This window comes from Glycine soja, chromosome 18, assembly GCF_004193775.1.
Source record: "Glycine soja cultivar W05 chromosome 18, ASM419377v2, whole genome shotgun sequence".
Classification (NCBI taxonomy): Eukaryota; Viridiplantae; Streptophyta; class Magnoliopsida; order Fabales; family Fabaceae; genus Glycine; species Glycine soja.
Genome location: NC_041019.1, coordinates 6,706,731 through 6,721,685, shown reverse-complemented (window position 1 = coordinate 6,721,685; position 14,955 = coordinate 6,706,731). Strand labels below are relative to the sequence as shown.

The window sequence follows — 14,955 nt, the reverse complement described above, 5'->3', positions numbered from 1 at the left end:
TACACTTACATGCAATAAAAATATTTTTTATACTGCAATCATAGATTATCATATACATACATTGTTAAAATTATTTTGTTAGCATAAAAACATTGATTTTTTTTGTAAGGTTGAAAAAACGAATTAACTGTTACCTCTATTCTTGCTTTAGTAATATGAATTGAGCCATTTTTTAAAAATAAAATACTATGTGTTGAGAACTCTGACCTACCTCATTTTATGTATGATGGATTTTGGTTTGTTAAAAACAAAAACAAAATAGAAAGTAAATTAATGGACCAATCTATTAAAAGTAATAAGAAAAAGAAAATTAAAAATTTAAGAAAAACAAGTATACATCTATTCTTACATTATATATATATATATATATATATATATATATTAATAAAATTAAAACATAATAAATATTTATAAATTAACTTGGAGAAAATAACTATTAACACTTGTTTTTTTCAAATAGTCTAATACAACATTTTTTTATATCAATAAATTTGGTATTTGTTAATAGGAGGAATTAAATCGAGACCTTTTCTTCTTTCTCTTCTTCCTTAACCATCCAATCCATTTTATATTTCATAATCATATAACATTACAATCTTCAAGGAATTTCTAATAGAGATGCAATAATTATCGTATGTACGTTCTTCAATATTTCATATGCTTTCTTTTAAAAGCGCAAAAATAAAAATGCATGTAATGCACGATTCACCAGCATCATATATATCCTGAGAGCTCCATACATGGCTTGGACTAACAATAAATTAATTAATTAAGACTAGGTAATACTGTAACCAGTGGTGGGTCCAATTTTTTTTTTCTGTGGAGACAAAAAATAATTTACTATTTTCTCAAATAAAAAATTATATAAATTTTATTAAAAATGGTAATAAAAAAATTAAAAATAATAAAATTTAAAAAGATAAGGTAAGTAAAATTAGTATCAATTTATTCTCTTTTATCTTTTACCATTATTTACATTTATTTTATTAAAAAAATTATCTTGTGGGAACAAGATCTATTTTTTATAGGGCCAAAAAAATATTTACTCAATATATTCAAATAAAATAATTTAATTTTGAGGACAATTGTTCCCATTACCTTCTATGTAGATCCATTAGCGATTGTAGCATAAGTTTATAATAATCTTTTAGAGAAAGTTAGTTTATGTGATAATTTTTTTACTAATTAACTCATAAATTAATTTTAACTTATAAAAAAATTTATTTCATTTATTTATTTTTTTAGAATTAAATGTTTTTAGAGAAATTTATCCAAATAGATCTTAATTAGGTGGTTAACACAAAAAGTAATTAAGCACAAACAAAGCCATAGCAGAATCAACTTCTTCCTTACATAGATATGTTCATATATAATATCCGTCAACTTAATTAGTAGTAGTTACAGTCCTACACACAAAACACAATCAGACACACATCTAAGATCTAATTAAACTAAGCTAACCTTACAGCTGCAATCATAATAACAAGACAAAAAAAGAAAAACAACATAAGAAATCTATCCTTCAAGACCTTATTTCGTTGGAGAATAATCTAAAGAAATAAATAAAAACTTGTCTGGTTCCAACACAAGGAACAAGTCATAATGGATAAATTAAACCCCAAATTTTTTATTAATATATCAATTAAGTCTAATACTTCACCCACAGAGCACCTGTTCAAGTCCTTCATTATAAACTCCACAAATCAACGTGGAACCAACGGAGTGTCCTAAAATTGTTTTTGGTTGACATGGCAACTAATTAATGACAATGACCGCGACAAAAATGAGAAATTAATGCGTGTTAAGAAAAGGGCAAAATGAAAATGAAGCATTAAGAAACGACCGGCTTGAGAATGAGAAGATCACAACGTACCCACAACATATAAACACTTGCTTTAATGATTGGATATATATTAATTAATGCGATAATACTCAGAGTTTAATTCTTAATAAAAATCATTATTGGTCAATTTTTATTTATCTTTTTACTAAATTTTAGATTAATTAAAATTTTTCCCGTGAAGAACGGAAGGGTTAAAAAAGATCTTTATTTTCTGTTCAATCTTAAACTCTTTTCTCACAAAATCGAAAATTATCAATTAAAAATGACAAAATGATTTTTCTAGTTCTGGGCCAGTTTGGTTGCTCAGTACCCATTTAAATCATATATATACAAAAATGAAGACTCGAGTTGAAGTGAAACCTAATCGTATGTACTTTAATTGGATTCTTTAAATTCATTAAAAAAAATAATTTCTTTTTTTTCTTTTGCGTCTTGTCTTTCAATACTAACATTTGAGGTCTTTTTGTAAAAAAAAAAAAGCATAACAACTTAAATACTCAATCTTTTCATTGCAGTGCATGGAATTCTTATATGACTTGTTGAGACTTGCAACAGGTGTGTTCTTTCTCCATTCCTGGTGAATCCTTTGTAAAATTCTTTTGAATTTTGAGTAAGGTTAGGGTTTTTATATTTACTTTTTAATGTGTTACCATAATTTTTAATTCAGATAGGAGTTTCGGTGGGTTGTCGCTACTTATGAATATTTTGTTTTGTTACAGTAAGAAGTAAGAATTTCTTGATTTATGTATTTTTTGGTATGCTAGTGTGGTATAACTCGGATATATGACAAGGCCTCTTGACGGTGTGCTTTTCTCTAGCTAGAAAAATGATGGCTTGTGAATTTTACAATTTTTTTTTTTTTTTTGCATTCAATTGCAATAATGTCTGATTATAAAATTTTGTTGACAGATGTCTGATTATAATTTATTATCCATTAATCCCCCTTCATTTTGTAGGATAAAATGTCTTTTTTTAAAAAAAAAATTAAACTCAAAATTGTTTTGTTCTGTTTCAGTCTCCCAAAATATAACCTTCTACTATTCAAGACTTTAACTCCGTAAGTGCCATTGCATATTTGCATGACTGGTAAACAGACATCCATGTGTAACCAGTGAAACAAATATTAATACATGTTTATTTATTTTTAACTATGCGTGAAATAAAAGTAATCATATTTATACACATAATCATGTACTCAGTTGGACGTGGGTGTAAAATACGTGGATGTTGGATAATCATTTTTGAAAAGGAATTTCATGAAACTTATCAGTTATTTTGTTCAATTTCAGAGGTATTATTGCTTTTACTCTTTGAAAAGTCAACAATCATTGATCAAATTTTATTTATTTTTCCGTCAAATCCTAAATTAATCAAAATTTTTTAATTTTTTTCTGATGAATTAAAGGGTTAAGAAAAAAAAAACCCCACAATCCTCTCTTCTACAAAATCGTTTTTATAGAAGCGTATTTTTTTGGGGACTAAGTCACTTTATTTAAAAAAAAAGAAGTATTTTCGTGAAGGAAATATCTCGAATCCTAGCTCGTTTGCAAATGTGTTTTGTGGTCTAGCAAAACGGTGCTGTACTTAAGGTATATTTGGAATTTGGATGTATATTTATTTGGGGACCTCAAACATTTTTTAGAACTTCAAACTCAGTTTCTTATCATGTTTAATTTTTTTAAAATTAATTTTGTAACTTATGTTTTGGAACAAACTTGGATTTGGATCAGAAGTAACAAATGAGTTGCTTTTAAAGTAAAAGTACTTTAAATTTGTATATTTATAATCGAAACATGAAGTAAAAATACTTTTGATTGATATTATCTAAACAAATATTCATTTAATTTATTAACATACTTTTGAACAAAAATATCCAAACATAAATTATGTTACATACTTTTGGTTCAAACTTATATTTGTTAACTTTAATCCAAATAAGTACTCAACGTCCCAAGAAAACGTGGTTAATTTGGAGTTTTATGAAAAGGAGGTAAGATTTTATTTTGAGCAACGATACACAAAGTACATTCACTTAATTTAAACACTTTATCAAAACTTTATCACTTTTTTTTTCTTATCATTAATTTAAACACTTAATTTGGGATGTCATTCTCTATTGTGATTCACAGTATGGGTTCATGGGTAAATGAACCACAATTGTATTATAAGGGGGGTGAGGTGCATGTAATTCATGGATTGGATGCTAATAAATGGTCATACTTTGAAGCTATGAGGCTGCTAACTGAACTAGGTGATAAAGGAGATGGTGATCTGGAAGTGTGGTGGAAAGGGAAGGGAACTGATTTTCATAGTTTAAAAGATCTTGTGTTGGATCAGGATGCTATGGACTTGACCAATTATGTTCTAACTCACAACTGTGAAGTTGAGATATATGTGCAAATGGGGTGGGTGTTCTAGTTGAAAATGATACTATATGTAAGATGATAGATGATGGGGTGCAAACTGGTATTGGGGAGCAAAGTCATGATGGGAACCAATATGGTAATTTGGAGCAATGTGGTAATGTTCAAGAATCTGGTAATTTGGACCAACTTGGTAATGTTAAGCAATCTGATAATGTGAACCAATCTGCTAGTGGTGAAAATTTGGAGCAGTCAGGTCATCATGAAGTTCATAACATTAATTTCATTGACATTGAAGAAGAAAGGGACTTAGGCATGGATTTGGTCTTCCTGAGGTTGGACATGCTAAGGCAACGTTGAATCAGAAGGTGGATAAAATGAAGACCAAAATTGTGGGGGCGACAAAGGGATATGGTACACGAAAGAGAAAGAATAAAAATATTGCAACGAGGGATAGTGATCATAAAGTAAATGTGCCTGATGATGTTGACTCATTGTATAGGATGGAAAGTTCTTACTATAGTGACGAGTTGGATAGTGATAATGGTCAGGATGGTGACATTGAAAGTTATGCAAGGAAACATGTCACGTTTAAGAAGGAGGAGATGCATAACTTCATCAAGCAGAGTGTACTACTCAGCGAATATTATTTAAAACATGTCAGTTTTGGCTTCACATCTACTGCTGAAGAATCTTATTTGTAGTCTTTGTATACATTAATTGTGTGCAAAGATATTTTTTTTATCGGCAGGAATAGAGGACAATAGCAGGAGATTTACAATAATAATTTATGCATCTTGTTTAACCAACTAAGTTAGACTTTTTGACATACAAAGACCCTTGTGAATGGACAGCTCTGTTATATATTAATGTGTGCAATGCCTATGCTTTTCTCATAAATACAATTCATTTTCCATCTACATTATTGACCACACTCAACTGTTTGCATCGAGTAACATTAACAAAATTTTGTTTTGCTTCAAGGGTACCATTCACGTGACAATCGTAAAGCATTCAAAAAACAGTTCTTACAGTACTATAATGTCCCTAACATAATTGAAATGATTAACATAATTAACAATCTTTCATTCATTGAATAAGTTTTTATAATACTACAATGTCTCTAACAAGGTGATCAACTAGTTCAACACTTAAACAACTGATACAGGGGTCAGTGGACACTTACACAAAATAGACCATTTCAACACATCTAATACAAATTAGACTAATACAACAAAGACCAATTCATCAAAATAGCCCAAATCGTTGACACTTGAACACAGATAATTGACACACGAGTCCCACCATTGTTTGAGACATTGAAACTTGAATACGCTCATCAGACACAAGTCCCACCATGCACCAAATCACTGAAACTTCAATACACACAATGGACTCATGAATCCCGAAATTGCCCAACACATGACCAACAAACTCATCATCATATATCTATTTCTACTCTCCATAACAAGCTTCTTCTGCAATTTCACATTTTTTTTTCGTGCCTCCTCCAATTGCTGTTGAGTCCTTACAAGAGTATTTTGAGTGGCTTCTTCCAATTGTTGCTTTTGCACAATACCAAGCATGGCTTCTTCATCAACCCACAGGAAATTTTTTTACAGGTAGTTGGTCTCTACAAACAAGGTTTTATAACAGAACAATTTTTTTTGGAGGGACTAATTCTTTAAAAAAATTTAGTAGTTCTAAAAACATACTTTATCCCATTTTGTATTAAACTATTAGTGAATGTTTCCCTTCAAACATTTTGTAAATAATCAACTTGCCAGTAGCCAAAGAAATGGATTATTGGAAATTATAACTTGTCGCATACATATAGAGGTATGATGTAGCATTCAGTCAATTGATTCGTCTGAAATCTAGATGATATCCACTCTACGAAAGAAGGTTCTCATAATGAAAGACCAATGCATAAGTCTGATGAAGAAGTTTCTTTTGGCTCTGAAATGATAAATTTTGACCACCCAGAATCTATTCCGGTGGAAGTACATGGATAACATTCTGGAGAATCTCGGACTGCTCATCATGAAACGTTGGCGGGTATTATTTACAGGAGCATAAGGGTTGTGGTTTTCTCTAGCAAAGTCAACTTGCTTATGCCTTTTGGGCCTCTTGCAATTCTTGTGCAGATATTGACTGGTCATCATGCGAGTTGTAGTTCATATCATACAATTCTTAACTTTCTTTGGCAGCTTTCATTAAATATGTTAGGATTAAATATGTTTTTTTTTTTTTTTATCTTATTTGAGTTTTGCATTTGATTCCTAATCATTTTTGTTTTATCTTCGGTTCTTAATGAAACAATTATTTTTTTTTATCTTTGATATTTTTTTTAGTTCATGATGAATAAGTGAAATTTGTGTTTGTTTTCTAATAAATTTTTTTCATTTATTATTAGTCGAAACTAAAACATAATTCACTAATTTATTAAAGAATAAACATCAAATTCATTAATTTATTATAAATTAAAATAAAATATCGAGGACCAAAAATAAAAATGTTGTTTTACTAGAAACTCAATAAAAAAAATTATTAAAAAATAAACAAAAAATCAAATATTTATTTAAGTCAATATATTATATTCAAAGATTATTTAAATCAAAAACATAATTCACTAATTATATTTATTAGACTCTTTGGTCTGAGTTTGTTGGGAATAATGCCTCTGGCGAAGCGGTTAGAATATGTAACCAAGTAATGTTATGTGTACTCTTTAAGCTTTTGCTTAAGCTTTTCACTTTGTATGGTTTCTAATGTTACCCTTTTTCTTGGTCTCATATAGGCAGCTGACACTTTACACTGGCGATACTGGTAAAGTAATAGCATTCTACTAAATCTAACTTCTTTTACATCAATATCTAGAGAAGACACTAAAATAAGTTAAAGCACAGATATTATTGAATCAATGTAATATAATATGTATGCATCTTTTTACCATTTAATTAGGAGATGTTGCCTTTATGTGTCTCTCTAACAAATTATTAGGAGAAGCATTTCTTAATTTTCAACTATCATTTTACATGTTATATTTCATTGGAAACTATTGATTAAAGTTACTCACTTTTAGCATCCATGCTTGTGATGGTATGGACTTAATATCTGCGATTGCATGCAGTGCATATAAGTGGGTCACTCTTCAATTTCTTATTGACCATATGCTTGTGGTAGTTTATTTCTAATTTTATTGTATTGTATCTTGCAGATGGGGTAGGGGGTAATTTAAATGCTTCATTTGGAAATGCAACGGAATTGATCATCTCAATATGCACATGTGCACTGAAAACTGGAAAGATACGGGCTGTCCAGCTATCTTTACTGGGTTCAATTTTCTTCAATATGTTGTTGGTGCTTGGATGTGAATTTCATAAGGAACAAGTGTTTAACAAGGTAGGCAGGTTAATTTCTATCTCATAGTCTTTGAATATTTTCTTGAGTTTCATTTTGTATTACCTGTAGCAGTGTAGCTTATTCAATTTAGCATGCAGGAAATTGCTTGTGAACTCAGGATTATTGCTGATGGCAGTTATGGGCATACTTTTTCATGCTGTTCTACACTACACACACGCTAAGTCCATGTTGGGGAGTCAGAGTTGTCACTTTCAAGATTCAGCAGCTGCATCATGCTTGTGGCCTACATCACATGCCTATTTTTCCAGTTTAAAAGTCAAAGAAGTCTCTATGTCCTTGTGAATGGGGTTGGTAATCTTATATCAAGTTTCCATATTGTTTTCTCAGTCATTCTTTTGTGTACGGGATATGTGGTATGCTATGTGATATTATTGATTTGCTTGCTCTCTAGAGTGTCTATATATATCAACTAGCTATTTTATGAGATATTAATGACGAACATGTAAAGATTGAGTTTGGTTCATTAGAATAATCGAGTTTAATTTCAGAATTTGTTTATTTAATTAAACAATTGAGCTTGATCAACATTTAATGAATCAAACTTAAATAGTGCACAAATAATTCCAAACAAGTACACAAAATTAAAAGTATGGTATGAGGGAGCTAAAACACGTAGATAATGACACATATTAACAATGTCTTGATTATTAGTATGCTAAAGATCGAGATAATGTTGTGACATATTTATTATGCATTTGCAGGAAGGAACTGCTAATTACTTCAAAGGGCTAATGCTTATTCTTTGCTATCTGATAGTGGCAGCCAGTTTTTATGTACATGTAGATTCCTCTCAATAAGTTAGATTTGTACTGATGAATTGAGACTTTCGCTTTACATGAACGTTCTCTTGTACAATAGTTTTCTGAAATGGGGTTGTCAAAATTTTGTTGTTCCCTGATGCAAATTAAATGAAAGAAATTGATTTGTTTCAGTTCTCCCTATTAGAAAATAGGCTTTTAACATCAGTTGTTTTTTACTTACAATATCTGTTAAAAAATCGATGTTAAAATTACCGATGTTAATTTTATCAATGTTAACATCGGTTTTCAAAAAATCAATGTTAACATACACTACACAACATCGATTATTATGAAAACCGATGTAATATATTAAGAAACATGCAAAAAAAAAGTGCAAAAACAATATCAATTTTGATAAAAACCAATATTGTAAGGTGCATAACAACATCGGTTCTTAAAAAAAATGATGTTGAATTATGTATTTTGAAACATTTTTTATATTGGTTTTCTTAAAACCGATGTAGAAGTGTCCTTATAACATCGGTTTTAGGCCTAATCAATGTAGAAAGTGCATGTACAACATCGGTTTTAGTCAAAATTGATGTTATAAGGACACTTTCTACATCGGTTTTAAAACAACCGATGTTATAAGGGCACTTTCTACATTGGTTTTAAAACAACCGATGTTGTTTTTTATAAAAAAAACAAAAAATATTTTATTTGTTTTATAATAAACCAAAGAATCAATTCATAAAAAATATATTAATTTTAAATTAAAATATTTTAAAATTATTATTTTCATTACAATATCACATTACTTACAATCTCATAATATTAATCTAGAAACAAATTTAAATGATAATTATCAAACTTTAAGATATAAATATTACTCATTTTCAACTTACATATATATCCTAACAAAATAAGTAAATCAAAGTTGGGGTTTTGGATGCAATGGAGTGGAATTTATTCCATTCTAGTTTAACAATCCAAATTCAATTCCATCTTGCTCTATTGTTTCACTTTCCCCAAATCCAACCACATTTTTTTGTTAATAATTTGGGTGATAAAAGATAGATCAAAGAAGTAGATACAAGAAGGATGTAGACACATAAATGAACTTCTATGACAAACGCCAAGGCAGGAAGCAACTAGGTGAGGGATATGCCTAGGTAACAAATCAAAAAATTAAAACTTGGTTCTTTTTTTAATCGGTAAAATTTGGTTCTTATTTATAGCTTGCAAATTGCAAACATGTAATACTCAGTTTGGTACAACAAATGAGAAATATGACAAATACTCATAAGAGAGCATGTTACCTAAGTTTTAGATACATAGGACCAAATTTTTTTCCATGAGCTAATCAGTGTTCTTGTATGAGCAGAAAAATGTCCTCCTTCCATGATCCTTTCAGCTGTAGGTCCCACTTCGTGGACGAATTTGACAGATTCCGAGAGTCGATTGAGAAGGTTCGTCAATGCAATTACCTCATTCCTTTGCAGCTGCAACTGAAAGATCATCAAGTTAGATACTAGGCTTGAATATCTTATGACGTTAAATTACTATCTTATGACGAATTTGATGACTTCTATATTATTAGTTAGTCTGAGTAGAATATTACTAGGCTTGAATATCTTATGACGTTAAATTACTTTCTTGAAAATTAAAATAAAACTAAATTATATCTCAGGGGCTTAGGAGTGTAAGCGGGAGACGTGAATGTACTAAATCAAATTCAATCCAATTAAAATTTTATAAGCTAGGTTAAGTTTTTTTTTAGTGTACTAAATTATAATTAATTTAGTAATGAATTAACGAGTTGTAAATCTGACTTAACTCAATTATGTAATAATAATATATTAATCGTCTAATTCTATGTATCATGTATAAAATTTAAATGATTATTTTATTATTGTTGTTTTGACTTTTCAGTATTGTGATATGTAAAATAGTTATATATTTTATGGATACTAAAACTATGATTATAAAATAGTTGTATGTTTTATGACTACTAACGATGAGTTATATATAGAATAGTTTTATGAATACTATATAACTTTTAGTATTTTGAGAAGTATTGTTTGTGTGTTACATGTACTGTAGTTGAATTATAAGAATTAAAAAAAATTGAAGTAATATTAATTTTGATGTTTTTAATTAGTCATTATTAATAAATAAAGTTTAATATATTAGTAGGTTCTTAAATTTTTTGGAAAATTTGAGTTTGTTCTTTAAATTAATAAAATGTAATTAAGTTATTGATTTTGTAAAAAAATTGTAATTGGGTCCTTGAAAATAATTTATGATGACTTGAAATCGCTAGAAAAATAATGATTTGTGTCAATTTTACTAACTCTAAAAATTTAATTATAAAAATTGTACTTAGAAAATTAAGGACCTAATTATAATTTTTTTAATTTAAGAATCTGATTAAAAAAATTCTAAAACTTTGAAGACCTACTTATCTATTAAACTTAAAAATGACAATAGATGTTAGGGGTGATGAAATATAATAATTGAGGGTTTAAGATTATCTATGAGATTCTTTCAGACAAATTTTGAAAATTGTTTACCATTAAGGATCGAAGAGAGTCATGCTATTTTATGACTATAAAAGAGTTTTGATGAGTCATGCTTGTAATAATTATATATAAATAATTTTGAAAAACATGAAGGGCAACAATAATGGATTATAAAATTATTTTATTGTTGATCGGTAGATTTTAAAAACTCAAAAAAAAAATATCACCCTTCAACCTTGTCTGATAATAATTTGAAATTTTACATAGAATAAATTGTTGATAATAATTGATTCATAATTTTGAAGAATAAAATTTTATGAAAAAGAAACCGTGAACACAAAATAGTAAATAGTTATTACCTGATGACGATTGTCTTCATCTACTGGCAACTCTGACCTCACTCTTTCACACTCTCTTCCTTCAAATGGTGACCAAATCAATTATGAGCCTTTTCACGTTGCTTGTAAAATTGTCTCCATCACCACTCGAGTTCGATTCACACATGAAAAATATTAAGAAGTTAACAAAAAAAATATCAAGAAATTATTTTGAAAAAGAATTAAGAAAAAATGGGTGAAAGGAGTTAATTAAATAATTTGGACTGAAACCATTCAATAATTAAATAAATTGAAAAGGATAAGGAAGTATTCAAACAATATTATTAAAAGTGCAGGTGTCCTTAAAAAATTGAAAATGCTTTCCTTCAATAATATTACACCAAAGGTATTGTGGAATATGGAGGAAGCTAGAAAGATATATAATAATATAGAAATGAATTGTATGCATTATGCAGAAACAAGTAAAAGGACATATGAAGATATATAATATAGCTTACCACATAATCGACATTTCTCACATCCTACACAATCCATCAATGCACTGCATTCCACAAAATAACATTCCATTGCCAATGAGATAAATCAAAAGTGTAAGTTGAATCAGTAGTAGAATAATAAATGGAGAACAAGTAAACGAAGTGGTCATTTAGTTGTCTTATGTTTAGATTAGATCAACAATCAAAGAGTCCAGATAAACCAAACCAATTTAGCATCCATCAGTATGTGGAAAACTCAAAATGAAAAGAAAAACCATACTATAGGACTAAAAATATCAATGATGGGATTTTAGATAGAATCCAACCTATATGTACTATGATTCCTTCCACAAAAATGGTTTTGTAAGCATTACTACGAATCATTGGTAATCAGTTGTCATTTGTTAGCAGTATGATGCATGCTTACAAGAGACTAAGCCACAACAAAGCCCTGCAAGTTATTAATGGATAATATTTAGCTAGACAGAGCTCAGTCCACTTCCACTAGTTTGAAGTAATACCTGATGTTTCTGAATTATTGTTGAATTTTCTGTTTTAGCTCAGGTCCACTTTGGCATTTCCACAAATTAGCTTCATCAAATGGAATTGGACATGCAGCTTGAAGCTTGGGGTTGTAAAGTAGCTGTTTTATCAAGGATTGTGTTGTAAGGTCCTCATTGGGGTTACCAGTATCATACTCTGCCTGTTCCAGATAATATGAAGCCTAAAGAGGAATGTGGATTGCATTAACTAACAAGTATTTCTATAAAAAAAAGAAGAAAATAGCAAGATTGATCCATATATACATGCACAGTTTGTGAACTTAGACCATCACAATTTATACTCACTTTGGTTACTGCTCGCAGAACAAAGAGAAAAGTGAAATACAAATTTCTGACACAATCAGGGTATCTTAGGACTCGGTCATACATCAAAGTAAGATTTTGTCCCCATTGGAATAATAAAAAGGAAAGAAAGAAATTAGATATTGAAATATATTTTTCTCAAGTTCATAGTGAAATGTATTAGAGTAACATGGGTGTGCCAGTATGCCAAAAAAAAAATGCAGGTGGCTTGAAAATGAGCTACATCCAAATTATTTTAGTAAATAGAAAGATCAATAACTTAATTTTACAAGGTCCATAATACTCTAAGAAAATCAAATTAATTAAAACTTTTAGGTTATGAAACAAAAATCAAACACCTGTCTATCTACATGCTCAAATATGCAATAACTGTATTAATTCATCAAAAGCAATACAAATATTCCTTTCAAACAAAAACAAGCTATTGCGGAAAAGAGGAATGGGAGATTTACCAAATTTGTAGCTTCATCAAGTAGATAATCAAAAGCTATATGAATTGATATGGAGGAGTGAAGACCAGATATCAATTTATACAAAATCTTTTCCTCTTGGCATAACTCTTGAGACGAATCTACAGAAGACAATTTTTTTCTAATTAAACGGCTACTTTTATGAACAGTTTAAAGATATCTTTCACTAAAAGAAACAAACGATAAGAACATGACCAATATCCAATCTATTAAAAATAAGAAACATTAGATGATTAAAAAAATAATGCATAGAGATAAAGATAGGGTAATCATTTGCATTCAAAGCTATTGGTCTGTCAAATATCAATGTTAGACAAAATGAAAGGTACCACCAAACTCCTCTGCTCAACTTCGAAACCAAGACATTTCTCTATGATTTCCTTCACCAATGCTTGAGTTAGGTCATCGTCGTCCTTGGTTTTTGCATACCGCCTCAGATCCAGAGGATCCCTTACCATCTCCAACTATAATCATAATGAAATTCACATATAATCTACCAATAAAGATAAAAAATTAGAAGTCAAAATTCCTTAAATTATTCCACCGAACAAAAATCACTTTTTTTTTTTACTTTTTTCTTAGACTTCAGAAAAAAAATAACAATAAAAAATACAGTAGCACAACTAGACTTCTTAATTCAGGGGTTTTCCACAAGCTGGGGAAGAAATTCCATGGCAGAAGCGCTTAGCTTTAAGGCCCCATATGAGTTTTGTAAGCTTCCTAACAAATCCTTGGTACTCGCTGAAATTTCCAAATCCAAACAAACAACACCCCCATCAGTAATTCTCGTCACAAGCAATTTCACAAGGGGAAATAATATAAATAAATAAATAAAAGGTTATACCTTTTTTAGGTTCTATTTTTCCACCAATTCCAAGGGTGGAATCAGCAGAAGCATGTTTCTCCTTCAAGAACTTGCTCAAGAGGCTGCAAGCCTGAGAAAAGGTGGCTCAAGAGGCCGCAATCTTCGCCGGGAGGGAGGCGAATGGCGTCGAGATCGAGAGTGGAGAGATTGACGCCGAGACGCAGCGCGGTGTCCTCGATCTCCTTTGTTACCATGACGTCCGCCATGATTGTAGCAAGCATAGTGTTATCATTATGGAGGCAGATGGCAATGTGAGAGAGAGTTTGGTTTCTAGGGTTTTCTCCAGTTTCAAAATGCAAAAAAGATGTGCCACATGGTGTGTAAGGATTGTGTTTTGCTCTTCCTTTGTAGAGTCTTTTTTTATATATTTTATGTAGGTGTCTCTTTTTATATATATATTTTATGTAGTATAAGTTTAGTGAGTTTGCAGTAAAAAAGTATAGTGAATTTTATATTTATTATTTTAAGAATTATCTTTTAAATGTATGATTTTTTTATTATTTGTAAAAATTAAATTTATATTTTATTTAGGTGGTTGTAAAAATATATTTTAAGGAATTTTGTGATGTATGTTTTTAGAATAATAAAAAATTTGACAGGTTAAATTTATTTTTTTCATTGAAATAAATTATTTAAATAAATAAAATATTATAACTAAGTTACAAATTTTATATTTTTCTATAAAATAAAAAATTTAATAAATAATCTTAATTTTTTTAAATAATAAATTATATATATTTAATCTACCGTTACTTATATTCATAAGTAAAAGTAGTCGTAGGTATAAGTTTATAGATATTTTAAAATATAATGATGATTTAATATTTACTTATTGAATGATGACAAATATCTCATAAAATATACTTTTTAAATATTTATTAGACATTTGATGATAAATAATATATACATTGTCTGTATAAATGTTTTTGTATGATAAATTTTTTATTTTTATAATAATTAAATAAAATATATTAATAATAAATTTTAATTTTTTGATGATATAATTATTTTTACCAACATTTTATAAAAATTCTATAAAAGTTAAA

At 29.0% G+C, this 14,955-nt stretch overlaps 1 long non-coding RNA gene and 1 pseudogene across 6 annotated transcripts; one reads left to right on the top strand and one right to left on the bottom strand.

The window, feature by feature from the left end:
• Nucleotides 1-4,284: 4,284 nt before the first annotated feature.
• LOC114396840 lies at nucleotides 4,285-8,429 on the top strand (annotated as a pseudogene).
• Nucleotides 8,430-9,556: 1,127 nt separating this feature from the next.
• LOC114395282 lies at nucleotides 9,557-14,251 on the bottom strand. Of its 6 annotated transcripts, none has more exons than XR_003662985.1 (7): nucleotides 13,889-14,250; nucleotides 13,658-13,785; nucleotides 13,374-13,508; nucleotides 13,027-13,145; nucleotides 12,230-12,432; nucleotides 11,254-11,773; nucleotides 9,557-9,880 (listed from the first exon to the last, which is right to left on the bottom strand). It is a non-coding gene; the product is annotated as an uncharacterized LOC114395282 (long non-coding RNA). The 6 variants fall into 6 exon arrangements; XR_003662986.1 differs by having other exon boundaries at nucleotides 13,669-13,785; XR_003662987.1 differs by having other exon boundaries at nucleotides 13,674-13,785.
• Nucleotides 14,252-14,955: the final 704 nt, after the last annotated feature.